The sequence below is a fragment of the Macaca fascicularis genome, chromosome 2 (assembly GCF_037993035.2).
Source record: "Macaca fascicularis isolate 582-1 chromosome 2, T2T-MFA8v1.1".
NCBI classification, from domain to species: domain Eukaryota; kingdom Metazoa; phylum Chordata; class Mammalia; order Primates; family Cercopithecidae; genus Macaca; species Macaca fascicularis.
In genome coordinates this window covers 13,154,872-13,170,231 of record NC_088376.1, presented here as the reverse complement: position 1 = coordinate 13,170,231, position 15,360 = coordinate 13,154,872, and the positions used below count along the sequence as shown (strand labels likewise).

General features: G+C 37.4%; 1 long non-coding RNA gene across 1 annotated transcript in view; it reads right to left on the bottom strand.

The window, feature by feature from the left end:
* The window catches only part of LOC123571921 (uncharacterized), a 508,559-nt gene that overhangs the window by 381,838 nt on the left and 111,361 nt on the right, over positions 1-15,360 (bottom strand). The window lies entirely within an intron of this gene.

The window sequence follows — 15,360 nt, the reverse complement described above, 5'->3', positions numbered from 1 at the left end:
CTATGCAATGTTACTCTGTAGTCCATCTCTTCAAAAAAAATACAGTTTTTCTATTTCTCTAAAATCTGAGTTGTCTTCATTACTTACACGGCCCAAGATATAGTGAGTTAATACTGTGGCAGTCACCCAAGTGATGCTGTGCCAGTCCAAGCCTAGGCCTCAAGAGACACTGTGTGGTTCCACACTATCTCATGAACCATTTATTATCATAAAAGCATTTCCAGGGTAGTCTTTAGTAGGGATATAAGAGCAGAGCCAGGTTGCTCTAGCCAACGGTCAGACAACCTCCAGAGGCAGAGCTGCCTAACTGTAGAAGCATGATGAAGCCTAGCTGAGATAAACAGCATCCAGCTAGACCCACAGGCCAATCCACAGTAAAATGAGCTTTACAGGTGATTGTTATTTTATATCACTATATTTTGGAGGCACTTCTTTTCACAGCATTATTTTGGCAACATGTGACCAATTGTATCAAATGCTCATTTTGTACCTATGAAGTAATTATATTATTTTGCATCCATGTCCATAAGATAAACTTGTCTATATTTCTCCTCTTTTCTGTATTATTGTCAGGTTTTGAGTGTCAGAGTTCTGCTGTTCTCATAGAATCACCCAAGAAGACTTAATGTATCTTGAAGAATTTACCATTAAAGGTATTTAAGCACAGAATTTTCTGTGTTAAAATGACTTAATTGTAGAATCAAGTAACTACAGAGTAAGTTGATATTTTGTTTCTTCTGGTATCTGCTTTTAAAATTTACTTTTTGTAAATTTTCAGTTGTGTTTGTTTCATATTTTTTAATGTCAGAATAATCCATAATTTTGCCTCAATTTTTCTTCCTGCTATCAGTCATGTTTAAAAAAAATATGTCTTGGAAATGGTTTATGACTTAGTAATCTTTTAAAGCATATCCATTTGATTTCAGTGGTCTTTCCTAGTATTGTTCTATATTATATTAATGAAAACTTATATATTATTTTCTTCCCTCTGTTTAATTTGCTATGCTAATTCTAACTTCTATAGATGATTAAGTTTTAACCTTCCTCCTCTTATAATATATATAAGTCTCTATATGCCTTTCTAACCACATCTTTATTTTCAAACTTTTCTCATATACAGTATTTTTCTGTCACTGAATTTAATATTTAGAATATTGTTTAATATCAATTGCTAATCTTTTATCCATTCATTATTTAGAACCAGTATTGCTAAATTTCTGACTATTTTTTAGTGTTTATGTTTCGCTAATGGTTATCAATCTCTGTTTAATTTGATTTCATGTGAGAACATTTTAGCATAATTTCAATCAAGTGAAGTTTCTTGAAACTTGCTTTATGGTCCAGTATATTGTTAATTTTTGTAAGTATCTTATGTGCACTTACAAAATATGTATTCTTCAGTTTTAAGGAGTGGTCATTTATATTCCAGTTACATTTAATTATCTTGCATATATTCAATATATGACTCCTTTTTTTGTGCATTTATTCGATGAGTTATTAAGAGATGTGTGTCAAAATCATCCACTATGTCTTCAATTGCTATGGTGGGAAGAAGGAATGTCCTAGAGCTGCAATACAACTTTTGGTGGTGATAGATATGTTCATCATTGTGATTGTAATTGTTCCATGGGGTATACATATATTAAGTATTTTCATACAGTATACTTTAAATATGCAAAATGTGTTGTATATAAATTACATCTCTATAAAGGTTTTAAAATGACCCACTATATTTCACCACCTAGTAAAAGAGAAAAGTCAGATGATCATCTTAATAGATACAAAAATAATTTGATAAATTTTAACATTAATTTGTACAATAATGTTATTAGATAATAATGTATATTAGAACTTTACATAAATTTTCTTAATCTATTTTAGAAAATAGGATGTACACACATACACATACCACTATTTAGTGGCCAAATATTCAAAACCATTCCCAATGGAATGAGTTAAGTTCACCTGATATTGCTACATATATCAAACATAGTATTATTAAACCTGGATACGGTTAGCTACATAAAAAGTAGTAACTTAATAAATATTGATGAATAAGTCAATAAATTCATAGGTAGAGGGTAAGACAAATGTGTTTAGAAGAATACTTCTAATCTCTAGCGGACTTTCTCAACTGCAGTTCTGGAGAAGAGTGTGCCTTAATATCCTAAGTCATCAACTATGTGTAAAGAATAAACTTATTTCCCATGCATGTTGACTGGCATGGATTCTGTACCATCCTTGGAAGAACCTGGTTGTTACTGCCATCATTTTCTGTGTACCAAGGCTTAGATTAAGAATTCTGGGTGAGTAAGGCTAATAGAAGCAAGGACTCAAGATTCGAATGAATATTTGTGCAGATTTCTAAGTACTGTATGTCTATGAGTAATTCCTATGTTTTGTGAATTTTCTTGAAAAGTTGACTTTTTTTGAAGAATTTTCTTGTTCACAGACAGAGCATTGTGTGCTGACACCAAAAAAGTAATAAAACAGCCATCAACCACTTTACTAAATGATCCTCAAGGATATTTATAAATGTTTCCTTTAAGGAGTGACTGTGTCTTCTTTTGAATTTCTTCCACCTGCTAAAAAAGTCTTGGAAATATTTCACTGCCCTCAGTAAGTTTTGTCAGCAAGAGAGAAAGTTTACAAGTGAATGCTCAAATGCAGCAATCATTACTTGTTATTTTTCAATTTAATTTTAGTATAAATTAACTTATCTCTGTGCAAGTAGCATTAAAGCTAATAACCCTAAAAAGGATTAAGATTAGAAAGTAATGCTGTCAGTGACAAAGCTCATTAACAGCCTTTATCACCAGAATCTGATGAACTACATCTAGGATAATTGGCCTAATTATAATACATTTGTTTCTTTAGCCAGGTATTCCTTGCTTCACTCTCTACTGATTACTTATGGGTCTCAGTTTGGCCAATTAACTTTCTCTTCCCACTCTATCCATTTCTAAAATTGATAGTGTATAGCTTAGGTGTGGCTTACTGTCAGCGTGCCTGTGCTCTGGATGGGTAAGGGCTGAATTAAGAAGACAAGAGGTAGAGAGACAAAGAGGTAGTTTTATCCTAGAGTGCTGGACGTAAAGTAGATATAGAAAGAATCGTAATTCTTTTGGGGTTTCTACCTATTTAAGTGAGGTTGTTAACATCTATTTAAACCCTAACAGTACTGTAGACTTCTGATATATTCTAGCCTATTCATTCTCACAAAGCATTTTAAATTACTTTATTTTTATGATAAGTAACAGACCACCCAACTACAAGTGGCTTAACCAAAAAAAGTAGTTTACATTTTATGTAAAATGTAGTCTGGAATTAGAGAGTTCCACATTTGGAAAAGTATCTAATGAATAACTCTAAGGAACACTTTGCTTAAGTTCTAACATCCTCAGGATATATAGCTTTTATTTCCTTTGTCTATAGACCTTTATAGTTTTAGGATAACTTCCATAGGCTAGAAACAGTACAGAAACCAGGTCAATGAAAGCAAATCATCACATGATTTCCCCTTCTATTACCAGAAAAAAAGTCCTAGAAGAACTTATCTTACATCTCATTGGCCAACAATTGGTGATCTGCTCATGCATAGATGAGAGGGAGATTGGTATGATGCCTGAATTTTTCATTATTTGTCAGAAGAAAGGCTTGTAATAAAAGGTGCTCAGTAATGACTTTTGACTTTTCAACTGCTTAACTTTGAATATATGTACACCTCCAAAATTCATATACTGGAACTTAAACCCCGATGTGATAGCATTAAAAGATAGGGTCTTTAGGAGATAATTGAGTCATGAGGTCAGAGCATTCATGAATGGAATTAGCCACCTTATGAAAGGACTGAAAGGAACTAGCTAGGCCCTTTATACCCTTTCATTCCTTTTTGCTCCTCCATTACTTCACTCCATAAAGTCATAGTGTTCAGATACTCCCCTCGATGCAGCACCAAGGTACCATTTGGAAGCAGACACTGAACCTGCTGGCGCCTTGATCATGGATGTTCTAGCCTTCAGAACTGTGAGAAAATAAAATTCTATTGTTTATAAATTACCTAGTCTGGCACATTTTGTTATAGCAACAAAGATGGACTAAGACACCAACTGCAAGTGTGAGCAGGAATACAGTCCCTTTTCTAGTAAGTGGAAATCTCTACGGAACTTTGTTTCTCTCTACTTATCTTGATTATATGGTGTACATTTCATGGAGGGACAAATTTGAATTAAAGTACTTGGAGATGTACCAGTGTTTTCAGCTGAGTTCTTATTGAATATTAAGGTCCACTATAATGAGAATGATCAAGTAATTCATTGTCCATAATACACATGTTTGGGAGTGAAAAGGGGACTAGTAATAATTATGCTTGGATAAGTGAGAGCTCAGCAAACCAAGCAAACTGATACATAAGGTCACCTTATTTTTAATAACCATATTTACATCTCAAAGCCACAGTATCAGTGACTCCTGACTATTGATTTTATCACTGAGACAGGAAAAAGTGACATAATTAAAAAGAAAACAATAGGCATATGTGCAATTATAAGAAAAATGTAAAATTCCTAGCTCAATAATTGATAGAACCAATAAAATACTGCACCAGTTTTTTCTCTGTCTGAAGCTCATGTCTCATATTTTGCATGGCTGACTAAAACAGTGTCTAATCAATTATGTTTTCTTAGCATATTGTCTCATCCTAAACAAACCTCCTTAAGAAATCACTGATAGGAGCCATAATTGACTAATATTTTCCCATGTTTACATTCTACATAGAATGCATTAGAGTTAGATATTTTTGTTATTTATTTAATCATTGCTAGTCACTCCCCTGCTCAAATGTAAGCTCCTGATAGTAGTATTTTCTGCCTTCCTAACTGTTGTTCCCCAATTTTTTGACCAGTGTTTGAAAGAGAACATGTACACAATCAATGTGTCTTGAATGAGTAGATACCTGAATCAATAGTGATAAGTTCATTAAAAAATAGAATAAAATTTGTCAGACTCCAATGAAGACACATAATATAACATAAATATTTAAAGAAAAGCTGAATAATGAAAATATTTTTAAATGTGTGTATAAGAGAATACAGACCACAACCACATGAACAGAAAAAGTAAGAGTTTAAAGAAATATAAACGTGCCAATTCCTTCACCTTTCATAGCAGGAGATTAAAAGTTGATAATCTACAAAATATAAATTTCAACCTATTATTACAAAATAGAAAGGCAATCAGTAATAAACTAAAATTCAGGCCCTACGTATTTCAAACAACTCAAAGAGGGATAAAAGAAAGCAAGTAAAAATAATATAGAAATATAATAAATATGGCAAATATTGATACAAAGGAATTCAACAAATTAATCTAAAAACCAAGGGGCTGCAAGACGGCTAACTAGGTACATCTGGTACTTGCTGCTTTCACAAAAAGGAACCAAAATAGCAGGTAGATAAACACACTTCAAGGAGATCTTTTAAGAGAGAATAGTGGAATTCAGCAGAGAAGTGACAGAAAACATGTAAAGTAAGGAAGGAGAGACAAGCAAGAAGCCTGCTTGGCCAGGATAGACTGGAAACCTGGAATAGCTCCCCAATCTAGGGAAAGGGTGAGTGAATGACCACCAGGGGTTCACATGCTCACGGAAAACTCCTATAGTCCTAGTCATGGGACAGCCCTGAGACTAACATAAGAAGCCTCTGGGAGATCATGGAATGAATGGCATTGCTCCAGAGAAGGAGCTTCCATTGAGTCCCACAGACTGCCAAGTTTCAGGCAGCTATGACATGGCACCATTTTAAGAGTCTAGCCCCTACCAGACTGCATCCTGCTCTGGGGTAGAATAGCCCCTGCATCTCCACAGCTCCAGATTCCCATAGACATTCCTTGCCCACACCTACCTTTGCTGCCGAGAGCTGCCACCAGGGCCAAAGTGGGAGACACTGGCAGCAGTGAAACCCCCACAACAGAGGGGCAGCATTAATGAGAAACTACCCTATCCATAGCCACTGCTGCTGCCACTAGGCCAAAGCATAAACCACTGGCAGTTACCTCATCCCTGCAGCAGGACAATCATGTGTTTTTAAATTCTCTGAGGACAAATGCAACTGCTACTCTGGGCTGCCACTACCAGGGATGAAGTACAAGAGAAGCATATACCTTCAGCTGCCTGTCTATGACTATTTCCACAGAAATAAATCCTGTACAATGCAGTAGCAGGGAAACAGCACCGCTGCTGCTGTCCCCACCTGAACCTTCTGCTGGTAGCCTGGAGATCATCCCACCTCTGTCTACCACAGCTAACACGTGCACACACTTCCAAGGGGTATGGCAACAGGTGTTCCAAGCCCGACTCTGCCTCCTAGTACCCAAACATGCCATCTGGGGCTTGGGGATCACTCAGCCAAATCCATAACCACTAGCACCTAAACACTCCTCCCAGGATACTGAGGTTAGGCTACAACCTCAATCTGCTGCAACCACCACAGCTGACACCTACCACATGTGCCATCTACGGGCCTGGGAACTGGGCCACTTAGCCCATTGTAACCACTGCCAACAGCAATACAGACTGCTTGGGACCCAGAAGGTTGTCCTACCACTGCTACCGCCACCACCAAGACAATGCCCAATGCCTAAAGACCTGATAATCCACCCATCTGCCCAGTCCACTGCTGTCATTCTTGACACCTGAGCAAGGGATCTAGAGGCCCAAAATTGGCCTACCTGGGCCTATTAATACTGGTGTCAGCACATGCCATCCTGGGAAATGGCAAAAGGGATGTTTGGTGCAGTGTTGCATCACTGAGGCCAAATGGCCAACCAACCTGGTATCCTAGACCCCAGTAAAACATCATCACAGCCACTAACACTAAATATGCACTCTAAGCTACTAAGAAAGTCAGAGATACCACTGACTCTATTTACAGCCAAAGAAGTTATACTGAAACTACACTACAGCAAACCCAGAATCAAAGCTAAAGTGCAGTTCTCTATTCAGCCAATACCATGGACACATCTTCAGGAGAATTCCTCCCCTATAAAAGCAAATTCAAAAAATTGGAAGAAGCAGCTGTCACACTCAGTGTGCAGATATCAAAGTAAGGACACAAGAAACATGAAAAAGTAAGGAAATATGACACCTCCAAAAAATAATAATAATAATAATAATTCTCCAGCAACTGATTTCAACCAAAAAGACATTTACAAAATCCCAGAGAAAAATCCAAAATATTTTCATAAAAGAAGCCCAATCAGACATGAGAGAATACTGAAAACAGTACAAAAAACTCAGGAAAACAATTCAGGATACAAATGAGAAATTTGTCAGAGATAGAAATCATAAAAATGAACAAAATAAAAGCCCTAGAACTGAAGAATTCATTTAACGTAGTAGAAAATATACCCAAAAGTGTCAGTAATAGACTAGATCAAAGAAGAAGAGAAAAATCGCAGAATGTGAAGACAGATCTTTTTAAATTACCTATTCATATACAAACAAAGAATAAAAGAGGAGAGGGGCCAAGATGGATAATTGGAAGCAGCTGCAGTCTGCAGTGCTCATGGAGTGGAATGAAAGGAGAGAGTGAATTCGGCACCTTTAACTGCCATATCCAAGTGCTTGCATTGGGACTGACTAGGAAAACACCTCAACCCACGGAGAGCAAAGAGAAGCAGGCCTGGGTGATTGCCCACCCAGAAGCAACATGGAGCCAAGGGAATCCTACGCTGAACCAAGGGAAGCAGTGAGTGATTTTGCGACCCAGTCTGGGAAACCATGCTTCTCCCAGAGATCTGTGCAAACTGCGTATCAGCAGATCCACTTGTGAGCCAACGCCACCAGGGCCTAGGGTCCAATCCATGGAGCTGTGTGGAGTCTTGGCAGAGTGAACAGTTAGGCACACACAAAAACCAGGAGTTTTGCATACTCTGGCCCCAGACTCCACTACAACATGAGAGATTCATCTGTGCATAGCCCTAGGAAGGTGGCTGAGTCCAGGGAGCCAAGTGGCATTGCTCTGCAGGCCCCACTTCCACAGCACCTCATGGGTTGAGACCCACTGGCCTGGATTTCCAGCCAGCCAGCGGCAGCAGATGGAGCTGGCCTGAGTCGGGACCAAGTTCCCGGGGGGGAAGGGGTGGCCACCATCTGTGTGGTTTGGTAGACTCAGTTATTTCAGCTCACGGGCTTTGGAGAATACAAATGGTGCAGACAATTCAAGGTTCCCCCCTTCCCAGTGGAGTGCACCTGCTCTACCAAAGGGCAGCCAGACTGCTTCTTTGGGTGGATCCCTGATCCTGTTTCTCCTAAGTGAGACCTCCCAGCAGGGGTCTCCAGCCACATCCTATAAATGCATTTAGGCCAGCAACAGGTCAGTGCCCCCACTGGAATGGAGCTTCCAGAGGAAAAAGCAGGCTGCCATCTTTGTCGTTTTATAGGCTTCACTAGTGATACCTCCAGGTACGGAAAAACCTGAGGCAATTAGGGTCTGGAGGGGACTCCAGGCAAACTGCAGCAGCCCTATGTAAGAGTGACCAGACTGTTAAAAGAAAAACAAACAAACAGAAAACAACAACAACTAAATGACCCCGCAAAATCCCCATTCGAAGGTCAGCAACTTCAAAGATTGAAGATAGATAGGTCCATAATGATGAGAAATAATCAATACAAAAATGCTGCAAATTCAAAATGCTAGAGTGGCTCTTCTTGAAATGACTACAAAACCTCTCCGGCAAGGGCCACAAAACTGAGCTGAAAGTGAGAAAGCTGAATCGACAGAGTACGCTTCAGAAGGTGGGTAATAACGAACTTTGCTGAGCTAAAGGACTATGCTGTAACCCAATGCAAAAAAGCTAAGAATTATGATAAAACAATATAGGAGCTAATGGCCATAATAGCCACTTTGGAGAGGAACATAACCAGCCTGATGGGGCTCAAAAAGAAAACACAAGATCTTCACAATGCAATCGCAGGTATCAATAGCAGAATAGACCAAGTGGAGGGAAGAATCTCAGAAATTGAAGATAAATTTTCTGAAATAAGACAAGCAGACAATAATGGAGAAAAAAGAATGAAAGGAATGAACAAAATCTCAGAAAAATACAGAAATATGTAAAGAGACCAAACCTGTGACTGACTGGGGTACCTGAAAGAGACAAGGATAAGAGAACCAAGTTGGAAAACGTACTTCAGGATGTTACCAGGGGGACTTCCTCAATATAGCAAGACAGGCCAACATACAAATTCAGAAATGCAGAGAACTCCAGTAAGACACACCATGAGAAGATCAACCCCAAGACACATAATTATAAGATTCTCCAAGGTCAAAATGAAAGAAAAAAATGTTAATGGCAGCCATAGAGAAAGGCCAGGTCAACTACAAAAAGAAGCCCAACAGACTAACAGTGGATCTTTTAGTGGAAGCCCTAAAAGCCAGAAGAGATTTGGGGCCAATTTTTAACATTCTTAAAGAAAGGAATATCCAACCAGGAATTTCATATCTGGCCAAACTAAGCTTTATAAACAAAGGAAAAATGAGAACCTTTTCAGACAAGCAGATGCTGAGGGAATTCATCACCACCAGGTCTGCTTGCAAGAGCTCCTGAAGAAAGCACTAAATATGAAAAAGAAAAAACTGTTACCAGCCACTGTAGAAACACACTAAACTACACATAGTAGTGACACCATGAAGCAACCACATAAACAACTCTGCAAAATAACCAGCTACCATCATAACAACAGGATCAAATTCACATGCATATCAATAATAATATTACATGTAAATGGGCTAAATGCCCCAATTAAGAGACACAGACAAGCCGAATAAAGAGCCTGTCCCACGCGTATGCTGTATTCAAAAGATGTGTGCAAAGATGCACATAGGCTCAAAATAAAGGGATAGAGGAAAATTTACCAAGCAAATGGAAAACAGAAAAAAGCAGGGGTTGCAATCCTAGTTTCTGTCAAACAGATTTCAAACCAACAAAGATCAAAAAAGACAAAGAAGGGCATTACATAACGGGAAAGGGTTCAGTAAGAAGAGAGAACTATTCTAAATATATATGCATCCAATACAGCAGCATCAGATTTATAAAGCAAGTTCTTAGAGACATACAAAGAGACTTAGACTACCACATGATAAGAGTGGAAGATTTCAAAACCCCACTATGAATATTAGACAGATAATCAAGACAGAAAATTAACAAAGACACTCAGGACTTGAACTCAGCTCTGAATCAAGTGGACCTGATAGATATCTACAGAACTTTTCACCCCCAAACAATAGAATATACATTCTTCTCATCACCACATGACACTTACTCTAAAATTGATCACATAATCAGAAGTAAAATACTCCTCACCAAATGCAAAATAAATGAAATTATAACAAACAGTCTCTCAGACCACAGTGCAGTCAAATTAGAGCTCAAGATAAAGAAATTCACTCAAAATCACACAACTACATGGAAATCAAACAACCTGCTCCTAAGTGACTCTTGGGTAAATCATGAAGTTAAGGCAGAAATCAAGAAGTTATTTAAAAGTAAAGAGAACAGAGAGACAACGCACCAGAATCTCTGGGATGCAGCTAAAGCAGTGTTAGGCAGGGAATTTAGAACATTAAATGCCCACATGAACAAATAAAAAAATCTCAAGTTAGCAACCTAGCATCTCAACTAAAAGAACTAGAGAACAAAGAGTAAAAAATCCTAAAGCTCCAGAAGACAAGAAATAACTGAGATCAGAGCTGATATGAAGAAGATAGAGACACAATAACCCTTCAAAAGATCATCAAGGCCAGGAGCTAGTTTTTCTGAAAAACCAAATTAACAAAATAAATAGAACACTAGCTACGCTAATAAAACAAAATAACAACCTAAATAACAAAATCAGAAATGATAAGGAGGATATCACCATTGACCCCACAGAAACACAAGCAACCATTAGAAAATACTATAAACACCTTTCTGCACATAAATGAGAAAATCTAGAAGAAATCAATAAATTCCTGGATATATATACCCTTGCAAGACTGAAACAGGAAGAAATTGAGTTCCTGAATAGACAAATAATGAGTTCTGAAATTGAGGCAGTAATAAATAGCCCACCAAACAACAACAACAACAACAACAAAGCCTGGACCCAACAGATTAGCAGATGAATTTTACTAGAGCTACAAAGAAGAGTTGGTGCCATTTCTACTGAAGCTATTCCAAAAAAACTGAAAGAAGGGACTCCTCCCTAACTCATTCTATGAGACCAGCATCATCTTGATAACAAAACCTGGCAGAGATACAATAAAAAAAGAAAACTTCAGGCCAATATCCTTGAAGAACATCAAAGCAAAAATCCTCAACAAAATATTGGCAAACTGAATCCTGCAGCACATCAAAAAGTGTATCCACCTCAATCAAGTTGGCTTTATCCTTGGGATGTAAGGTTGGTTCAACAAACAAATCAGTAAATGTGATTCGCTACATAAACAGAACTAAAGACAAAACCCACTTGATTTTCTCAATAGATGCAGAAAATGCCTTTGATGAAATTCAACATCGCTTCATTGTAAAACTTCTTAATAAACTAGCTATTGAAGGAACATACCTAAAAAGAATAAGAGCCATTGGCCAGGTACAGTAGCTCATGCCTGTAATCTCAGCACTTTGGGAGGCTAAGGAGGTTGGATCATCTGAGGTCAGGAGTTTGAGACCAGTCTGGCCAGCATGATAAAACCCCATCTCTACTGAAAATACAAAAATTAGTCAGGCGCAGTGGAGCACACCTATGATCCCAGTTACTCAGGAGGCTGAGGCAGGAGAATCACTTTAACCTGGGAGGCAGAGGTTGCAGTGATCTGAGATCGCACCACTGCCCTCCAGCTTGGGCAACAGAGTGAGACTCCATCTCAAAATATAAATAAATAAATAAAATAATAATAATAAGAGCCATATATTACAAACACACAGCCAATATCATACTGAATAGGTAAAAGCTGGAAGCATTCCCCTGGGAAACTGGCACAAGATAAGGATGTCCTCTCTCACCATTTCTATTCAACATAGCATTGGAAGTTTTGGCCAGGGCAATCAGGCAAGAGAAATAAATAAAGTGTATTCAAATAGGAAGATAAGAAGTCAAATTATCTTTGTTTGCAGATGGCATGATCCTATATCTGAAAAACCTCATCGTCTCAGCCCAAAGACTTCTTAAGCTAATAAACAACTTCAGGAAAATCAGGATAAAAAGTCAACGTGCAAAAATTGCTAGCATTTCTATGCACCAAAACAGACAAGCAGAAAGCCAACTCATGATTGAATTCTCATTCACAATTGTTACAAAAAGAATAAAATATGTAGAAACACAGCAAACAAGGGAAGTGAAGAACCTCCTCAAAAAGAACTACAAGCCACTGCTCAAAGAAATCAGATAGGACACAAACAAATGGAAAAACATTCCATGCTCATGTAAAGGAAGAATCAATATGGTGAAAATGGCCATACTGCCTAAGTTATGTATAGATTTAATACCATTCCCATTAAATGACCATTTACATTCTTCACGTAATTAGAAAAAAAAAACTTTTTTAAAATTCATTTGAAAACAAAAAACAGCCCAAATAGCCAAGACAATCCTAAACAAAAAGAACAAAGCTGCAGGCATCATGCTACTCAGCTTCAAACTATAATACAATGCTAAAGTAACCAAAACAGCATGGTACTGGTACAAGAAGAGACACAGAGACCAATGGAACCAAATACAGGACTCAGAAATAAGACCACCCACCTAAAACTATCTTATCTTTGACAAACTTGACAAAAACAAGCAATGGGGGAAAGATTCTATTTAATAAATGGTGCTGGGAGAACTGGCTAGCCACATGCAGAAAATTGAAACTGGACCCCTTCCTTACACCTTATACAAAAGTTAACTCAAGATGAATTAGACACTTAAGTGTAAAATCCAAAACAATAAAAACCCTAGAAAAAAAAATCTAGGCAATACCATTCTGGATATAGGCACAGGCAAAGATTTTATGATGAAAATGCCAAAAGTAATTGCAACAAAAGCAAAAATTGACAAATACTATCTAATTAAACTAAAGACCTTCTGCACAGCAAAAGAAACTATCATCAAAATGAACAGACAGCCTACAGAATGGGAGAAAATTTTTGCAATCTATCCATCTGACAAAGGTGTAATATCCAGAGACTACAAGGAACTTAAACAAATTTACAAAAAAACAAAAAACAAAAAACAAACACAAACAACCCCACTAAAAATTGGGCAAAGGACATGAACAAACAATTCTGAAAAGAAGACATACATGCAGCCAACAAACATGAAAAAAGCTCAACATCACTAATCATTAGAGAAATGCAAATCAAAACCACAATGGTATACCATCTCACACCAGTCAAAATGGCTATTAGTAAAAAGTCAAAAAACAACAGGTGCTGGTGAGGTTGTGCAGAAAAATGAACACTTTTACACTGCTGGTGGGAGTGTAAATTAGTTCAGCCATTGAAAAAGATAGTGTGGTGATTCCTCAAAGACCTGTAGGCAACAATACCATTTGACCCAGCAATTCCATTACTGGGTTTATATCCAAAGGAATATAAATTACTCCATTATAAAGATACATGCACACATACGTTCACTGCAACATTATTCACAATAGCAAATACATGGAAACCACCTAAATGCCTATCAATGATAGACTGGATAAAGAAAATGTAGTACATACACACCATGGAATACTATGCAGACATAAAAAGAAATGAGATTATGTTATTTTCAGGGACATGGATAGAGCTGGAAGCCATTGTCTTCAGCAAACTAATTCAGGAACAGAAAATCAAACACCACATGTTCTCACTTAAAAGTGGGGGCTGATTGATGAAAACACATAGACACATGGCAGGGAACAACACACACAGAGGCCTATTGGGGGGTGTGAGGGGATAGAGAGCATCAGGAAGAATAGCTAATGGAAGGTGGGCTTAAAACCTAGGTGATGGAATGATCTGTGCAGCAAATCACTATGGCACATGTTTACCTATGTAACAAACCTTGACATCTGGTATATGTACCCCTGAACTTAAAATAAGAATTGAAAAAGTAAGAAAGCATGAGCAAAGCTTATGCAATATATAGGACATCATAAAGCAATCAAATATTTGAGTTTCAGTGCTCCAGAGGACAAGGAGAAAACAAAAGTGTAAGCAAACCTATTTAATTAAATAATAAATGAAAACTTTCCAAGTGTAGCAAAAGATTTGACTACTAAGATTGAGGAAGCTCAGAGAATCTCCCAAAATAGACACAATTCAAAAAGGTCATCTCTAATGTATTACAGTCAAACTGCCAGAAAACAAAGACAACGAGGTAATTATAAAAACAACAGGATAAAAAAGTCTAGTCCCTTATAAAGGAACCACCATCAGAATAACAATAGATTTCTCATCAGAAACCTTACAGGCCAAGAGAGAATATGATGATATATTCAAAGTACTGAAAGCAAAAAACTGGCAGCACAAGATACTATACCCAACAAAGTCAAACTCCATAAATGAAAGGAAAATAAAGTCTTCCTGAAACAAGCAAAGCTCATGGAAGTCATCACTGCTAAGTAGACTGTTCCTACAAGAAATGTTTAAGGGGGTCCTACACCCAGAAGCAAAAGAATGATATCTACCATCATGAAAACACATGAAAATATAAAACCTACTCATAGAACAAACATACAAACAGAAAAGACTTAAATACTACCACTACAGAAAACCATCAAAGCACAATGATAAACAATATTAAACAAAGGAAGGAACAAAGGATATACAAAACAACAAGAAATCAATTAATAAAATGACATAAATAGCCATTACTTATTAATAATGAGCTTAAACGTAAGTAGATTAAACTTTCCACTTGATATAGAATGGCCAAATGGATGAAAAAAAATGACCCAACTATATGCTGCTCACAAGAAATTTATCCTGCCTATAAATACATATAAAGTGAAACATGGAAAAACATACTTCATGCAAATGGAAACCAAAAGAGAACAGAAGTAGCTATAGTTATATCAGGTAATACGGACTTTAAGACATAACAGTAAAAAGAGACAAATTCATTATATAATGATAAAAGAAATTAATTCAGCAAGAAGACATAACAATTATAAACATATATGCATCCAATACCAGAGGACCTAGATATGACATACAATACAAGCCGAGACAGGCGGATCCCGAGGTCAGGAGATCGAGACCATCCTGGCTAACACGGTGAAACCCCGTCTCTACTAAAAAATACAAAAACTAGCCGGGTGAGGTGGCGGGCGCCTGTAGTCCCAGCTACTCGGG